The 20,441-nt window shown below is 33.4% G+C and overlaps 1 protein-coding gene across 3 annotated transcripts in view; it reads left to right on the plus strand.

Moving 5' to 3' along the window:
• LOC126886963 (influenza virus NS1A-binding protein-like) overlaps positions 1 to 20,441 on the plus strand; it is a 175,434-nt gene that overhangs the window by 45,405 nt on the left and 109,588 nt on the right. The window lies entirely within an intron of this gene.

The following is a 20,441-nucleotide window of genomic DNA, read 5'->3' on the forward strand; positions in this document are numbered from 1 at the left end:
ATTTACTTTTAAGCACGCTGTTTATAAAATAAATAAAAAACCAAAAAAATAAAATTTAACCCTTAGTTTATTTAACATAAAAAAACAATCTTATAATATAACCGTAATTTGCTTACTTGCTTGTTTCTATTTCCGTATATTCAATACATTTACAATATAATAAAATTGGTTCTAAAATGAAATTATCACGTGTTTGCAGGTATATTGTTTGCGTACCATAATTTCATTTTGGCAAGTGATTAATAATAACAGAATCAGTCAACGGCCAAACCAGGATGATCCTAAGGGGGGCTACAGGATTTACAGGGGGGTATGGATTTAAGGAGGATGTTAAGCGTATGGGGGGCTTATAACCCCCAACCCCCCCCAGTTACGCCACTGGAATCAGTTGTCCGTTTTTGTCATGTAGTATATAATGTAAATTTTGCTTAATATGGCTGTTCAAGTGTTCAACGCTGATGAGACCAAGGACGAAACATCTGATTCATGCTGTTTTGATATGTGGTATCATATTAATTATTATTTTTAGCTAAAAAACAGCTACTATGGGTATGAACCTGTTAGATACTTAGAACTTTGGTAGCTATTCTTTTGCGAATAAAATTGTTATTTAATATCGTTTGCAAGCCTTAAAATAAATACGGTGCCGTTCTGTGACGTTATGACGTCACAAAATCGACCTTCCGGCTATTAAAGAAAAGCTAACCATAATAATAATAATAATCCTCAAGTGTAGTGTGCCTCACCATCTTGTACTATCACGAGCCGCCCCTGCATGAGATCAATAAAATTTATCACATTCATTGATCGGTCGATGTGGAATTTTGATTGGTAGAGCGTAATCTTTAGAACTCATAATTGATTTTTAGTTTTGGCAACAAATATGACCCATTAGGTTTCATAATATCAAACAAAGGAACAACGGAAGATGACATAAAAATTAGACGATGACAAACAAGAGACTGCATACGAAAATTGAAAAAAAATTAATGCATTTAAATACCATAGGACCAAGATTTTGCGCCTACCCCCTTTAAGTAAGGTTTACTTATTCTTATATTTAAGGTTCTACTCTTACGGTGCCTAAAATAATTAGCAAATTTTTCCTATCCGGCTCTTATCGATCTACCTATTTCATTCCTCACGTGATTTGGCTCTTAATGACCTGGATTCCGCGTATGAAAAAAAAAAGAATGTGTGTACTTTGTACGCACGTATTTCAACGAAATCAATATACTTTAAACAGTTTATTTATATTTAATTTAACTATTAAACTAATGCATTGAGGAACTGTTTAATGATGAAAGGCCCGAGCTTGAAATTAACGAAGTAGTTACAGGACCTGACATAACTATGGACGAAATTGAACAAGCAATAAGATTAGCAAAGACCAGAAAAGCGACGGGACCAGACGAAATACCGAATGAAATAATAAAGCTCTTCGAAAATTCAGGTAAAAGATCTCTCCTTCATCTTTTTAATAAAGTTTATCAAACTGGCTATATACCAACGGATTGGCTGCTGTCGACTTTTGTGACGATACCTAAAAAAGCAAACGCGAAAAGATGTAGTGACTACCGAACCATTAGCTTGATGAGTCATGTTTTAAAGATATTTCTACGAATTTTGCACTCTAGGATGTACCAAAAAATAGAAGAACAGCTTGGTGATACACAGTTTGGATTCCGCAATAACCTTGGGACCAGAGAAGCACTGTTTAGTATTCAGGTTATGGTACAGAGATGCAGAGATGTCGGACATCCGGTTTATATGTGTTTCATTGACTTTGAGAAGGCCTTTGATCGGGTAAAACATACGGAAATGATTGCTATTCTTCAGAAAGTGGGTATTGATGATAAAGACCTACGCATTATCAAAAATCTTTACTGGCATCAACGTGCAAACATCAGGATTGGCTGGGACACGTCTGAAGAACTTCAGATACGAAGAGGAGTAAGGCAGGGCTGCATTTTGTCCCCACTAATATTTAACATCTATTCTGAGTTTGTTTTCAATAAAGCAGTGGATAATGCTCAATGTGGTATCAAAATGAATGGCGTCAATATTAATAATTTGAGATATGCGGATGACACGGTGTTAATTGCGAGCAATTATGAAGAACTTCAACATCTGGTTAATAGGATTACCACAACGTGTGATGAATATGGACTCAAGCTAAACACCGCAAAGACCAAGGTGATGGTTGTCAGTAAGACGCCAATACAACCGGAAGTAGTAACAGCTTATGGTGAACAATTAGAGAGAACTAACAGTATCACCTACCTTGGTTGTATCTAAATGAGAACTGGGACATGAGCAAAGAAATTAGAATAAGTATAGAGAAGGCCAGAGCTGCATTCTTTAAGATAAAGAAACTTTTATGTGGAAACAACATTACTTTGAATCTTAAAATTAGATTAGTGAGATGTTATGTGTTCTCTACTCTTTTGTACGGTGTCGAAGGTTGGACTTTAACAGATACTCTTCTCAAGAAATTGGAAGCCTTTGAAATTTGGGTATACCGAAGAATCCTACGAATAAGTTGGGTGGATAGAGTTCGTAACGAAGTTGTTTTGCACCGGATGGGAAAAGTCACAGAAGTCGTCAGAACAGTTAAAAATCGAAAACTTGAATATTTTGGCCATGTTATACGACACCCAGAGAGATATAATATACTCCATTTAATAATACAAGGCAAGGTAGACGGAAGAAGAGGGCCAGGTCGAAGAAGAACGTCATGGCTTAAAAACCTGAGAGAATGGTATAACAGATCCTCTGCATCCCTTTTCCGAGCTGCCGTTAACAAAGTTGCTATAGCCAATTTGATAGCCAACGTTCGATAATCGAGCACGGCACATGAAGAAGAAGGAGAATTAAACTAATTTTAATACTTACTACTTTCCAAAAGATTTTATTAAAACAATACCAAAAATTAAAAAAATAAAAGAATAAAACACACACAAACACATTGAAAAATGCCACAAAGAAATGATTTCTGAACAATAATTGTTGCCAACAATTTTAACTAAATACGTATTTTCTGAAAAAAATTATATAATAATATACTTACAATCATAAAATGAATAAAAAAATAAAAAAATTGTAACTTGCATTGGGGATCGAACCCGCTTCCCGTCGATCCCGCCGATCGAAAATCCAACTTCTTTCCCATTGCGCCATCTTCGCGTTTCTGTCATGTGGGAATATACACCAACTGAACGTTTACATCATAAACTTTTTGACAGTTATTTATTACTTATATGAATTTAATCAAATTAGTTTGATTTTTTGGAATTAAAGGAATATTTTGCGGATTAACAATATATTACGTGAATATTGGTAGACATTTTGATGGTAATCAAATTATGTAAATCAAAACAATACATACTATTTTGGTAGATTAATTTTAAATTTTCCAAATAGGTAGGTACCTATGCAATTTTTTATTAGGATACTGAAACATTTACAATTATTACGTACCTGTCGCTTTTAAAAACTATTTAAAAAGTCACTACAATTATAAACTTTTTTTTCTCTGCCATCAAAACAATAAAAACTAATATGTATACACTTGTTTATCCATAATCTCCATATTGAACAATTATTGACAGAAGATTTTAACACCCAATTAGATCTCGTTTAACGTTTGAGCGACTATAATACCATAATGCCGGAAAATAAAAATTCTCCCTCGTGCCTAAAGAAGTATAACTTCAAAAAGTTGATTAATAACAAGTTGAAAATTTGTTAATAGCTAAAAGGTGTCTAGTCGGACAAACTTTGATGTACGAGAACACTGGAACAGGGGAAGTTTTAATTATGGAACAGATTAAAAATTTGGAACGTCAGATTACGAAAACGTCCCATATATTTTGTCGGACAGAACATCCAATTGATTTGTTACCCTTTCATTAAACTCCCATGCAAAAATCAGACTGCTATTACTAACCAACATTATTCCAGTCATTTGACATGTTCTTCGTGTTCCACTCATTAAAATGCCCATTTGGTGATAAACTCAGTCTGATTTTTCATGAGAGTTTAATGAAATGCTAACAAATTAATTGGAAGTTCTGTCCGACAAAATACATAGACCGTTTTCGTAGGCTGACGTTCCAAATTTTTAACCTGTTCCACAATTAAAACTTCCCCTGTTCCAGCGTTCCCATACATCAAAGTTTGTCCGACTAGACACCGTTAAGCTGTTAACAAATTTTCAGCTTGCTATTAATCAACTTTTTTTGGAAGCGGGATCCAGGACTATTATCACATTGATACATCTCTGATACATTTCCTATCATGTTAATGCACTCGAAATGTAATGCTATTGATCAATACTTTCGGTACAAATTACATCGATTACCATGCAAATTTTAGTAATTTCTTTTTATTTAATAACAAACATGCAGTGACGCAAATATTTTATATTCGTTATGTTTATGGGAGTATCACGTGAAAATACATTTATTTACGGTTTATATTTATATCTGTAATTATTACACCTATTGATAAGAGTTGTGAGACACATTAATATCGTATTTTTCTATTTTTTATATATTTATCTGTAAAATTAATCAAGTGGTTTAAAATGGATCCCGCAAAGAGCGTCCAGCAATCAAACTACTCATAGATAAACTTGTGGCCTATTTGCGGGGAATAAAGTAATCGAGGCACACTAAACTGCTTTAATCGTTTATTAACAACAAAGATTCTTTTCGAAGTTAGGCTCGATGCACACTTTGTTTTCAAGCTGCGTGCACGCTGCAAGCAAGCTGTGTGCGATCGCTGGCGGTTCATCAGTACAGCAGTACGTGAGTTGAATTTATTCACTGCACGCTCGAGCTGAGCCGCGGCGTGCAAGTGACTTGCAAGCGGCGTGGACCGAGAGGACGCCAGTTTCTGCTATGCCGCCACGTGCACGTGGCTTGAAAACAAGTCATGCGGTTTGGCAGTCTATGTTGGGACAAGGATCTACAGACCCAGCTAGTCCTATAAATTCCACGGCTTCGCGCCATGCTTCACGCAACCGTACTTATGTACTTACTTGTGTTTCGAGTTATGTGGTCGTGGACTGGTCGAGTGGAATTAGAATTTGTCAAATTTAAGTAAATAATCGTTTCTACTGATACATAATTAGGTATCTAATATAATTATTAATAAAAAAATACATTAAAAAACAATGTTAAAAACTTTAATAATTATATATTATAATAATAATTATTATATTATAATATAATATACAGCTTTTAATATTGCTAATACATATTATTAAAGTTTTTAACATTGTTTTTTATTTACATTAAGTATGTACATACCAAGTCACCTAGGGCTCGATAGCATGGAAAGAGTCCCACCAGAGCTCAATCCTTTCAGTACCTACCTTAGGTATCTGGGATGAGTCAATTTTCCCCTTACCTTAGAGGAAGTGTGAGTCGTATGGCTAAATCTGGATTAGCAATATTAAAAACTTTAATATATTATACATATTATATATTATATTATAATAATTATTATATTATACCGTAGTTTTTTTATATGAAAATGCAAAGCAAAATATATACAATTTGCAGAGTAATTGCTTATTGGTTTTTCATGCGTCGTTCATTTTTGTGGAATTCGACGAATTGGCAAAAATTTTGATAGTGTGACCGTGCCTCCAAAGTCGTACAATTTGACCACAGAGATACCGCCCTGCCTGCTGTAGTACTGCAGAATGGATATCATCGACGATATTGTCGAACGACACCGCAGCACCGTGAGTCGCTAGTCGCTAACTTAATTTGTGGCAGGCGGTCCTTGTAAGTGCAAGAACCTTTTTACATGTAGTTAATAGTGCAGAAGTGCTATGACCAAGAAAAGTATGTCTTATGTCCTTTATCAATTACCAAAACGCCTTTCTGTCTATCTAATCAACCCTAAACATCCATCCTTGGATATAGGTCCCCTCTTCCTTTTTCCATGCCTCTCTATCTTGGGCAATTCGCATCCATTTTGACCTGGTGTGTTTCTTCAGGTCATCTGACCATCGCATGTGTGGCCTCTAACGTCTTTAAGTTTGGCAATTTTTGTTGTGATGTCTTCGACTTTTGTTTTTGATCTTACCCAGTCGTTTCTCTTTCTATTTGACAGCCGTGTACCTAACATTGCCTTTTCGGTTGTGGCTATAGTCCAGCCGCTGAACAGATGGAATGATCACGTGAACGGCACGCACTCTTAAATGTTCCTCTCTCGATGTCACCACTTTTCCCACGTTTGCACCGCTCAACAAAAACGAATTTTAAGCACTGGCTAACAAAATTCAGTGGAAGTGCAAAACACAAATAATGATGGTGTAAACAGTTCTTAGAAGGTCTGGCTTCGAACGACCGGTCGGTGCTTGCATTGAGTGATCACGCGACCTTGGATTCCATCTTTTAAACGGCTCGAGTATAGTTTGTTCATATATTTGCCTTTATTTGTTAGAGTCCAGGTTTGACATTCATATGTCATTATAGGAAGGGCGCACTGGTTGAACACTTTGCTCCTCAAGTATTGTGGTATTTGGCGGTTCTTAAGTATCCAACTGAGTATTCCAAATTCTCCTCATGCCTGTCTTATCTTTTTAGTGACTTCCGCACTTTGGTTACCTTTGTCAAGTTTAAGAATTTCACTTAGGTAGATGTATTCTTGAACTTGTTCTGTTTCATTGTCATCTATAGTTATACAAATCTAATTACAAATGGACCTTATACCAAATTAACGAAGGATCCAACGAAGACACTGGAAAACAAAATCTATAGAACTTTATTCAAATTTAAAAATGATCTATCGTACTATCAAAGAAAATTAATGACACCTCATTACAGACACCACATTTTTATGGAGTACCGAAAATTCATAAAGCGAGTATTCCACTTAGACCCATTTGTAGTACCATCAATTCTCCTTGTAGTGAACTATCAAAATTTTTATTAAATATTATAAAACCATTTGCAAATAATAATGACACATTTATAAAAAATACACAACATTTTTTAAATAAATTATCAAATACCTATTGAATTTAATAAAAATAATATTTTAGTAAATTTTGACATAAACAGTTTATTTACAAATGTGCCATTAGATAAAACTTTAAACATAATTAAAACGAAATTAGAAAATGATAATACATTGACAACTAGGACAAGACTAAATGTATCCAGCTATAATGGAGTTATTGACATCATGTACTATTAATAATCTATTTTCAACTAAATAATGAATTCTATAAACAAAATTTTGGTCTAGCAATGGGCTATTCTTTATCTCCATTATTGGCTAATATATTTATGGAGGATTTCGAAACTAATATCATTTCTAAACAAAATTTAAAACCCACAGTATGGTGGAGATATATGTAGATGATGTGTTTTCAATATGGCCTCACAGATCAGAATTGTTGGATACATTCCTGAATATTATAAACGATCAAGAAGAGACAATAAAATTTACAATGGAAAAGGAATACAATAACACTTTGCCTTTCCTCGATGTTATAGTCTCAAAGAAGGATACTGAATATGAGACTCAAGTGTATAGAAAACCAACATACACCAACAGATATCTCAATTACAAATCAAATCACAACATCAACGTTAAAAATTGAATCATTAAATCCTTATATGAAAGAGCCAAAATTAGTTATTCTAACGAAAATTCATTTTTAGAAGAAAAACAATTATTGCTAACATCGTTTTATTAAAAAATGATTATCCTTTATCGTCTATAAATAAGGAATTGTCAAGATTGGAGCGAATGGAACAGAACAACTTAGAACGGGATCCTACAACATTCACAAGAAATAATACGAGGAAAATATCAATACCATATATTATTATATAAAAGGACTATCAGAGAAACTTAAACCAATAGGAAATAAATTCAACATTTCAACAACATTCAAAACAACAAACACATTGAGATCTATTCTATCTAAAACTAAAGCTAACAATGAACAAGAAAGAACAAAAAATTGCATTTATAAAATACCTTGTGAATGCGAACAATTTTATTTAGGTGAAACATCAAGACCATTAAACGTTAGAGTAAGTGAACATCAGTCTTATATTAAAAATAGAGACTTTGATAGATCTCAAATATGCCAACACGCATGGGATAATGAACATAGAGTTCAGTGGAGAGATTCAAGTATATTCCTGAAAGAATCAGATATTAAAAAGAGAAAAATCGAAAGAAGCGCTCTAATTATGCTAAATGAACCCAATTGTGTCGCAAATTCCTCGGTAGAATGCAGTAGGATGTGGTTACCCATACTGAAAGAGGAAGTCAATAGAAAGAAAATACCACGATTAGTAAGTCAATAACATATCGAGTTAGTACAAATTTTATATTTTAGTATTACTTATTGTATATCTATGTGTTATTAATATTAATCAGATTTAGCCATACGACTCACACTCCCTCTAAGGGGAAAATTGACTCATCCCAGATACCCACGGTATCAAAAGGGTTGAGCTCTGGTGGGACTCTTTCCATGTTATCGAGAACTAGGTGACTTGGTATGCAGGTGTATCTCCCAAAAATGTTCGTACAATTCTGGCCGTCGCGAGTAGTACAGCTTTCTGCATGGTCTTATAAAGATGTTCATTCAGACCCAGCTTTTTGATGCTTTCGAGGAGGGTCTTCGGAATGACTCCAGTAGTAGACGTAATAATCGGTATTGTCTGGGTACTTTGCATTCTCCATTGTCTCCGTATTTTAGTTTTCAGATCTCTGTACTTGGCGATCTTTTCAGTAAATTTACTACGTATATTATTGTTGTTAGGTATCGCCACATCAATTAGTGTTGTTTGTCTTGTTAATTTATTAACTAGTACGAGATCTGGTGTATTATGTGCCACTGTTTGGTCTGTGAGCACAGTGCGGTCCCAGTATAGCTTGTAGTTGCCATCCTCAGGCTACGGCTCCACGGGCGAGAAATTGACGCTAGCAGTAGCAGTAAAATGAACTTAAGGTTCCGCGGAACGGAATAGGAATAGCCGAACTGTACCGACTACGGGACTTGTGCCGGAGATAAAATGTTCACTCGAAGCGACTGACACGCTTAAATTCGCGCGAGTTGTGTATGTGGGCGGGTAGCTACGGTACTGTATTATTCTACTTTCGCGCGTGTAAATTACAAAAAAATATGTTTATAATCTTTAATTAAAATATAACCATTAAGCTGATAATCGATATTGTTTTATAAATAATTAGCTTGTACTTTAAACTCACTTCTACGCTTTAAAAGAATTAAAAAAAATTATTAACACCGTAGTAATAGTATGTTTAATTTGCTGTTTCATAACTTTTTTGCAAATGGTTGCAAAAAAGTTTTAAAGCATTCATTTTCAAGATATTTGAAATGCGCATTTTAGCTATTTTTTAAAATTATAATATAATAAAAACTTTCTGAGAAACGTTAATTTGTTTTATTTTTTTTTAACATTTAAAGATTATGCAAAAAAATAAAAAATTTATATTTTGTCGACAAAATGTTAAATAGGCATCTCATCTTTATAAGATTTCAAAGTTTGATCAGTGCATCATAATTATTTTGGTTATTATTGCGACCGTAAATTATTAATTAACAATTGAATTGTTGCTAAAATATTCGTTTAATTTTCACCAGCTTCTGGAACTATAATCTAAACCAAGGAGGCTTTTAAGTCATCAAATTATTTAATTATTGGTAAATAATTACTTATCTAAAATTTTATTTGAAAATTAAAGATTTTGTTGGGAAAACCCGCATTTTCCGAGGAAAATTTTCGTCGGAGCAGATCGGGAAAAACACGTCTCTATGCAGAATTTAATCACGGTGAATTTTTATTTGAGTGTTTTTGTTGTAAAGCTAAAATCTTCGGAGTTCTAGAGCAATAATTGAAAAAAAACGCGATTTTCGGGCGCCATTTTGTTTATAAAAAAGGTAGCACACTATCTGAGGACTTTGCATACCTATATTATTAATATATAGGATCTTATAATTCGATTCCAGCAATAAAATTGCTGGTAAATAACTTTTCCCAAAAATGGCCTATTCTCCGATAATCAGCCCAGACTATTAGTCCAAGGTATTCAAACGTCGAGACTGTTTCTATTATTTCGTTTTTGCGCTTAAATATCGTTTGGTTTATTTCTTCTATTTTCTTTTGGGTTACTATCATGGTATTCGTTGTCTTTACATTTACCTCCATTTTCAAATTTTCTATTTCCTCCGCCCAGATATCGATTATGTACTTTTTGCATTTTCTCTTTATTGTCTGCTATTATTACTAAGTCATCTGCATATAGTAATCCCTCCATTCTCACTGGTACTGTACTAAATTACTATGCCCTATTGTTGACTGTAATTGCCTTGATCTTCTTTTAGCGCTCTTCTTTACTCTATCCATTACTAATAAGTATAAACAAAACTGGGCTGAGACTGTCCCCTTGTTTTATTCCTCTCCTTAGGTTTATTATTGGCGATCTGTTTCCGTATATCTGTACTTTAGCAAGTACGTTTCGATATGTACTTTTTACCACGCTTACTATCTTTTGCGGGATTTGCAGATCTTCCATTACTGACCATATTACTTCTCTATTTATAGAATCAAAAGCAGCTTTAATATCTATAAACGTAATATATAAGTCTTCTCCTATTTCGTTTTTCCTTTCCATTATATTTCTCAGTATGTATATTATATTATCTGTTGTTCCTCTTTCCTTCCTAAAAGCCGCTTGTTCTTCTTCTAGTTTTCCGTCCAATTCTTTCCTGAGCTTCCTTTCTATTATCTCGGTGTAGACTTTATATGCCACTGATGATAAGCATATAGCCCTACAGTTATCACATTCCGCTTCATCTCCTTTCTTGTGTATTGGTATCAGTAAATTTTCTTCCCAGTCTTTCGGTATCTTTTCTGTTCTCCATGCTTCCCTCATTATTTCCAGTAGCCAAAGATTGCTTCGTTCTCCCACGTACTTCATCATCTCCGGATCTATGTCATCGGCACCTCCCGCTTTTCCAATCTTTATTCTTGCCAATCCTTCTTCAATATCTTTGATATGAATTTCGTCTACTCGATTGTCCCTATCCTCTTCTCTTGCCTGTTGTCCTCTCTCCTCATTTTGTTTGTTGCTTGCCTCGAATTTTTCTTTATAGTGCTTAGTCCATATGGTTAGTATGTCTTCTATGTTTGTTTTCAATTCATTTCGCTCATTTCTAATTCCTCTTATTTGTTTCCTTTCGTTCCTTTCATGCTTCTTATTTTATTCCAAAACTGTTTATTGTTATTCCCAAAACCTTCGTTCAATTCTTCACCGAATTCCTTCCAGCTCTGCTTCGCATCTTTTACTAGTTCCAGAGAACAATAACCACAGAGAAACGACACGACCGTACTTAAAACGTGTACCGTTTTTGAAGACGCATGCGCGAACCTGGTTGCTTTATGTGTTCCCAACACATGCTAATTCCAGCTAATTCTGTCACTCTGGTTGTTTTACGATAGTCCGTAGGCGTGTATGGTAAATACTTGACTTAACAAGTTTGTTTGAGCATTTATATAATAATTATAATAGTTAAAATGTCTGGTTACTCGTGTGTGGTTCACGGATGTTCCTCTGCGACAGGAAGAGGAATAAGTTTATTTAGATTTCCTAAGAATAATAACAGGTAATTGTTATTGCTTTGTAATTTTTACATATTAGTTATTAGGTATCTAATAGTCTTAATTTGACTTGATTAAATATTATTGATAATAAATCATGAAGAAAGTGATTCATTTCCTTGTATACATTACCCCTACGTAATGCATAAATAACTAATCTTCGCTCTGCCAAGCAAGGGATACCTATTTCAAAATAAAAATAATAAATTTGGTGTCAGTGCATGTATTTCATAACAGACGCAAGTCTCCGAAGGGCCAACTAGGTCAAAACAGATGTTGTCCGGGTGTCATCGCATGCCAAGATATTAAATTTTTACTAAATAAAAATATATAAAGAGTTCTATACACGACAATTTCTGATTTACACGACGCAAACAAAATCAAAATACAATTCAAACTAAAAATTGTTGGAGACATAATTGGGAAAATCTTGCCAATGATTCTTAAAACCTCGATCAATATAAAATATTTACCACGATCAAATGCCTTTTAGAAGTCAATAAAAATAAAAAAAACAGTAGATGGGGGTATAACAGTATGCCAACGAAAATATGTTATCCACTATTCTGTTGGCAGCTATTTTGGATTTTCTATAATGAACTCTTTTCTACTAGTCCAGCCCCTTCATTTGATATCTATATTGAGGTAGTTGTGAAATTAAATATCTAACCCACCATTTTTTGGCGGCCATTTTGGATTTTCTATAATGAACTCTTTATTAGTAGTCAAGCCCTTTCATTCGATACCCATATTGAAGTAGTTGTGAAATTAAATAATATGTAACCCATCATTTTTTGGCGGCCATTTTGGATTTTCTATAATGAACTCTTTATTAATAGCCAAGCCCTTTCATTTGATACCCATGTTGAAGTAGTTGTGAAAAAATATGTAATCCGCCATTTTATAGCGGTGGACATCCTGGATTTACAATGATACTGAATGTATAGTGTATGTAATGTTACAAATCGGTGTAATTGTAACGATTCGTATAATACTTTTTTTATTATTTTTTAGATTGTTGTATATTTATATTTATAGAAATATACTCTTACAGTACTTCTTGGGTTTTTATTCGTTTGCTCCGATATTCGACTTTAAAGGAAAACTGTACTTTTGATAGGTTTCCAAGACAAGAACAATATTGACATTCGATTTCAACATAAAGTTTCTTGTTATCGATAACGAACATTTGTCACCCAAAGAGAATTGGAACTTTCAGAGTTTGTGACATTTCTGTAGCCGTTACAATGGCTGAGTTATTTTTTGATAACCTATATTAAAAAATATAATTTATTAGGAAATACCTCGACGAACAAATTATATCTTGTATCAGCCCAAGCCAAAAACAATCAGTGAAAGCCACACCTACCGTAATAAATAGGTATATTTTATTATTGGTCTTTCAATGCCAAAATCAGGATAAATAAAAAGGTATTTTCATTTATGGTTCCAATCAATATGATTGTCATCATTACTTTGCATTGTGCGATATATTTGCAACCTTTTGTAAATCAAAAATAATTCCATTATTATAAAGAATGCCAACAAAAGCCGGCCCTGTACGCAACTTTTTTCTCTGTGCAATATTCTATATTTATTGAAAGTCAACATAAGTGCTTAATTTTATTTACGAATTTATATTGTGTGATATGCCCACTGACTATTGCTTCGATGGTCGCTCTGGTTGCTTTAAGTGTCGTTGGCGGCTTAGCCACCAAAGATCAAAGGCGTGTCGTTTCTCTTTGGTTATTGTTCTCTGCTAGTTCTTTCACTATATTTCTAAACCCATTGGTTGACTAATAGACCAGGGCGCATCTGTAAAAATATTAGTACATTTGGACGTTGAGAGGTGACTCAATTTTTTTTTGCAGAAATTGCTTGAAAATAAATCAAATAATAATATTTGAGTTATCCTCCCTCTCAAAAAGGTCCGGAACATTGTTTAAATAATCAAAATGTCAAAAAATTAAGGAAAAATTCGATTTTTTTCTTCGTTTTTTTGATTATAACTTTAAAAGTATTAATTTCCGAGAAAAGTTGTACTAACGTAAAAGTTGCGTAATTAAATTTCCTACAATATAGAATGGGTTAAAAATTTAAAAAATAGTCACCCTTGTTGCAAAATAGCAATAATTGCTAAAAAAACCATACAAAAATAAGTATTCGCATTTTACGTTTTTCAATCATTTATTCTACACATAGGACCTTCATATTTCACCCAGAAAAACTATATGATACAGTAAAACAATACTGTAAATATAATTAAGATCGGTTTAATAGATTTTGCAAAATAAATTTTGCAATCCAGCTTTCGTAAAAAAAATTCATTTTTTCAAAATGTTACAGGACTGAAAATAAAGCAGATAGCAAGTTGAAATTTTTTTGCTTTAGAAGTCTGCTGTACCTTTCATTTGCAATTTTGCAAAATTAAAATCGATTAACACCACGGCGTCAGGAATTTTTTTAAATAAACATTAATTATTGGTGCTACGCGCAGGACAGCGGATAGTTTGCTCTGATTGGGCATTCCAATGACCTTTGATAATGATTGATACATTTTAATTTTGATTAAATTTCGATATAAATAAATAAATTTGTTGATTGCAAAATAAAAACACGTACTCTATCCTTGGAAATAACACTTTTATTAGCAAAAACTTTCTTTGTTCATATATTTTAACTTAAAAAATAAAAGTTTATTATTTTTAAATATATACGACTGTTTAAACAATATTTCACAAACAATAATAAAATTAGTTTGATTTTTGTGGAATTAAAATATTAATATACAACAAAATTTAAAGTAAGAAAATAATATATTAGATAAACATTGGAAGAAATTTTGGTGGAAATCCACTTGTGTGAATCGAACACCGCTGTCCTGCGCGTAACACCAAAAATTATTGTTTATTTAAAAAATTTCCTGACGCCGTGATAATTAATCGATTTTAATTTTGCAAATTGCAAATAAAAGGTACAGTATACTTCTATAAGCCAAAAAAAATTTCAACTTGCTATCTGCTTTATTTTCAGTCCTGTAACATTTTGAAAAAATGAATTTTTTTTGCGAAAGCTGGATTGCAAAATTTATTTTGCAAAATCTATTGAACCGCTCTTAATTAAATTTACAGTGTTATTTTAGTGTATCATAAAGTTTTTCTGGGTGAAATATGAAGGTCCTATGTGTAGCATAAATGGTTGAAAAACGTAAAATGCGAATACTTGTTTTTGTATGGTTTTTCCGCAATTATTGCGATTTTGCAACTAGGGTGACTATTTTTTAAATTTTTAACCAATTCTATATTATAGGAAATTCAATTACGCAACTTTTAGGTCAGTACAACTTTTCTCGAAAATGAATACTTTTAAAGTTATAATCAAAAAACGAAGAAAAAAATCGAATTTTTCCTTAATTTTTTGACATTTTGATTATTTAAACAATGTTCCGGACCTTTTTGAGAGGGAGGATAACTCAAATATTATTATTTGATTTACTTTCAAGCAATTTCTGCAAAAAAATTTGAGTCACCTCTCAACGTCCATCTCAAAACAGATGCGCCCTGGACTATAACTCCTCCACCAATTTTAGATGAAATAGGAGTTGTCAACCAATGCCTCGTCAGGTTTTTCTCTTACGGCAGCGCCGGCCGTAAATTATAGCCCGTGTGGCCTTTCACTTATTGTCACTGTCACATGATTTCTAGGGTTTAAAAACATCCTATGGACTTCTTGACTTCAAGCAACTCTCTTATTGACTATAATAATTTAGCTTCAATTTAGTCGATTTTTTATAATTTTTTCTTTTAATCTACTGATACTACTAGCAACAGCAATTCCTGGCTAATTTTCTGTTTTTCTATTTATATTTTTTTGTATAATTTACTCTTTAAATTCTTCCGATATTTCATCCTGGTTTATACAAAATTGAAAAAGTTTTCGTAGCATTAGCCTCTGAGGACTGTACTTAATTAATAATACTACTTAAATAATTAATCAAAATTTACTCTGTTCGGTGATCCTATCAATATGGTATTTTATATATTATTTAATTAAGACTATTTTTTAAGTTAATTTTTAACAATGTAAGTTATTAAGACATATTTTAAACACATTCATAATTTTAATTATGAAATAACCATTTCAGACTTCAAATATTAATTAAACGTAACATCTCGAAAAATCTAGAAATACCTAATTCATTAAAACAGGTAATGTTTAAACGTAAAATATCAAAACATTCTCTTATTTTCACACAAAAAAACCTCTACTATAGACAGCTAATTGATGGCAGTATTATTGTTTAAATCAGTTAATTTACGTTACTTTCATCGCGGCTGTTGTCGTCATTTATTGACCGCGGAAAAAAACTGCCAAACTTACTTAATGGTAGGGGAGCCCAAGAGGGGATTTTTGCAGTTCCTCGAGCGCTTCAGGTTATCACATGGGGAGAAATCTTGTACCCTCTAAATCTACCCCTACCATATTGGATCTTAATACAGGGGTTCGTTAAGGGGGTCCGAAATAAAATCTATCCTTAGAAAAACTCGAAATCGTCAGAGTAGGATAAGGTAAGTTAAGTGCATGCAGAACAGTGTATATTTCAAAAATCTGACGCTTTGAGCGAGGCGTAAGAAAATGGGTGAGTCACAAAGTTTCACAAGAAAAAAGCGAATATTTCGAGAAATAAAAGTCAGATCGAAAAACTAAAAAATACCTGTTCAATATTTTTCAAAATTCTATCGAATGATACCAAACATGATCCCCCACGGAGAGGGGTGTGGGGAAAATTAAAAATTTTAAATAGGAACCCCGCGATATTTCGCGAAATGAACATCAGATCGAAAAACTGCAAAATGAATGTATATTCAATATTTTTGAAACATTTATCAAATGACACCAAACACGACCCCCCACGGAGGTGGGGTGGGGGGTTACTTTAAAAACTTAAATGGGAGCCCACATTTTTTATTGCAGATTTGGATTCCTTACGTAAAAATAAAAAAATTTTATTCGAGACATTTTTTCAAATTATTGATAGATGGCGCTATAATCGGAAAAAACGATTGTTGGAAATGGAAAATTAAATTAAAAAATGGAAGGTCCCCACTTAAATAGAAAACTTTACGTAACTTTTTTTGGTTTTAGGACCTACTCTTCACAACCCAATAGGTCCCCATAACGCTCGAGTGACTGCAGCATACTTTCCTCCCCTACTATAACGAAAAATACCATTTTCGATTATTATTTAAAGTGTTACAAATTTTAATAATATAATGGTGTTGTAGACCTTGTCAATTCCCTTGTCGTGGATGTAAATTGTGTATGTTTTCAAGGTTAAATTCATAAACGGTTAAATCCAGTGAGCGGTGACGATTTGATTAAATATCATAATTGTGATCTGTTTTCTTCGTAATAATTTGTCTTTGAATTAATAATGAGATTTTGTATGATTCAATTTGTCAAACTGACTAATTTTTTTAACACGTGCAATATTAGAATGAAACTAAATGTAGGTAAGATACTTAGATGAAGAAAAAGATGAAACAGCGTTAAAACACCTGAAGAATGACAGCCATCTGCAGAAAATGAACTCATTCCAGAAATGGTAAAATGGAAACAAATCGAACTATTAAAAATAGTAAAATTAATTCAGATTTTGAAATAAAATCTGATTTATACAAGGAAAGCAAAAATTATGCTTGTGTAGTGTACTATTGGGAGTATTTAGGGTCGATTCCCACTATACCTCCCGTTTACTTTCCATAACCATTCCATACACCTCCCATTAAAATTCTATTCTCACTATACGTTCCGTTTACTTCCCATACACGTTCCATAAACCTTCCATTAATTTAACCACAATTCTCACTAGACGTGGCGTTTACTTTCCCCATTTAATATTCCACACATTTTGTACCGATTTGGTAACATTTTACCCTAAATTTTTGATTTTCTACACGTGTTTTTTCCGGCTTGATGAAATATGTGGTCTGAAGACAATTTAATAATAGAAATGTAAAATGTACATGCGGACCAATGTAAAAAAAAGTTATTTCACATTTTTTGTTTTGTTACCGGCGCGCCGCGGCGTGAGAAATACAAAATAAGATTTACTATTTTATTTGGGCATAAGCCACAATTCGAGTTTGAAATCAAGTTTACTTGACGTTTCGACTTTCACTTCGGAAATCGTTATCAATATAAAAAACATTCATAAATTAAAAATTTAACTTTGTTTCTGGTGAAGCAACGCAGTTGGAACGAGCAGATAATATATTATAATTGTGTCACCGGAAAACGAAAAAGGTAACGCACAACTTGGAAGAGCCTATAGATTTCTATCTTCGTTTCTGGTGAAGCAACGCAGTTGTAACAAGCAGATATATTATAATTGAGTCACCAGAAAGCGAAAAAGGTAACGCACAACTTGGAGGAGCCTATAGTTTTCTAACTTCGCTTGTGGTGAAGCAACGGAGTTGGAACAACCAGATATCGTCGCCGTTACTGCAATAGGTCGTATGTCAAAATAGACGATTTTTCAGAAGATGAAAAAAATAATATAAATTTCAGAACTTTAGTATTTTTTATCTGATTTTTTAGGCATACTATGTTTTTGCCAAATTATATGTCGTATTCACATGTGATATTTTAGAGTATGCTAGAACAGATGATTTTGGTTTGGAAAATGCCTTAAACTGAGAAGTGAATAATTTTGACATACGACCTATTGCAGTAACAGCGACGATATATTATAATTGGGTCACCAAAAAGCGAAAAAGGTAACGCACAACTTGGAGGAGCCTATAGTTTTCTAACTTCGCTTGCGGTGAAGCAACTGAGTTGGAACAAGCAGATATATTATAATTGGGTCACCAAAAAGCGAAAAAGGTAACGCACAACTTGGAGGAGCCTATAGTTTTCTAACTTCGCTTGTGGTGAAGCAACGGAGTTTGAACAAGCAGATATATTATAATTGTGTCACCGGAAAGAGAAAAAGGTAACGCACAACTTGGAAGAGCCTATAGTTTTCTAACTTCGCTTATGGTGAAGCAACGGAGTTTGAACAAGCAGATATATTATAATTGTGTCACCGGAAAGAGAAAAAGGTAACGCACAACTTGGAAGAGCCTATAGTTTTCTAACTTCACTTGTGGTGAAGCAACGGAGTTGGAACAAGCAAATATATTATAATTGGGTCACCGGAAAGCGAAAAAGGTAACGCACAACTTGGAAAAAGCTATAGTTTTCTAACTTCGTTTCTGGTGAAGCAACGCAGTTTAAACAAGCAGATATATTGTAATTGTGTCACCGGAAAGCAAGAAAGGTAACGCACAACTTGGAAGAGCTCATAGTTTTCTAACTTCGCTTCTGGTGAAGCAACGGAGTTGCAACAAGCAGATATATTATAATTGTGTCACCGGGAAGCAAAAAAGGTAACGCACAACTTGGAAGAACCTATACTATAGTTTTCTAACTTCGTTTCTGGTGAAGCAATGGAGTTGGAACAAGCAGATATATTATAATTATTGTGTCACCAGAAAGCGAAAAAGGTAACGCACAACTTGGAAAAACCTATAGTTCTCTAACTTTGTTTCTAGTGAAGCGACGCAGTTGGAACAAGCAGACATATTATAATTGTGTCACCGGAAAGCGAAGAAGGTAGTCCCTGAAATGTTTAGGACTATATATTCCAGGATGTATAAACGAATGGACACTAAATAGAAGAAAAAAGAATGGAACAACCACATAGCAGAATAGAGAGACACGTGTGGTCAAAGTAGCAAGAAATAAATCACCAATCGATAGAAGTATCGGCCGAACAAGCAAAAAATGGAGTGACAATATTCCGTAGAGGTTATCAATCCGCCGATGAACCAGCGGAATAGGGATGTTCACAAAAAATTAAAAAGTCATTTCAAACATGTAAAACGATTAAGAAACACCCTAGGAATAATTGTCCAACATTTCAACAAAATTGAAAAAGTCTTTCTATAAAAAATCTTTATTAGAAATTTAGCATTATTTTAAATTTCAAGAACGCTTCTCTATTGGCCTGACGTCACTAGTTGCATACCCCAAGCGCGCGCCATTCTCATAGTGTTATTGTTTACCTGTTTGACGTTTCAGGTCATTTTATTTTGTTCTCTTCTTGTTTTATCAGGGTTAAAGTGGAGTTTTATAGTGAATTTGTTTACTTTAAAGTGGGTAGACTGTTTGTAAGAACATATTTTGGGTGGTACAAAAATAAACAAATAAAATGGAAGAAGGTTTTCAGAAAGCCGATTCGTATAAACTACTGACTGTAGTGTAGATGTAACAATGGTGTATGATTTGTTGGCATCTTGTAAAAAAATAAATCTACCACAGCTTTACTGAGTATATATTCCATATAATTTTCCATGTCTTCTTTAAGCTAAAAAAAGAAATGCTTAATACTCCACAAAAAAATAGAGAAAGTTGTATGCATGCATATTGTATACATTGGCTGGTTATTACCTTACCTTGGTTAGGTGTATTAAAACTATTTTTATTCTTCTTCATGTGCCTTGTCCGTTGTGGACGTTGGCTATCATCATGGCAATTTTAATTTCATTTGCGGCGTTTCTGAATAACTCGATCGATTTTTGTCCAAATCATTGGCGTAAGTTTTTAAGTCATGAGTGTCTTTTCTTCCGGGTCCGCGTTTGCTCTCTATTTTACCTTGCGTTATCAGTTGGAGTATACGATATTTATCATGCCTCATGAGATGACCGAAATATTTAAGATTTTGTT

This window comes from Diabrotica virgifera, chromosome 6 (assembly GCF_917563875.1).
Source record: "Diabrotica virgifera virgifera chromosome 6, PGI_DIABVI_V3a".
Taxonomy (NCBI): Eukaryota; Metazoa; Arthropoda; class Insecta; order Coleoptera; family Chrysomelidae; genus Diabrotica; species Diabrotica virgifera.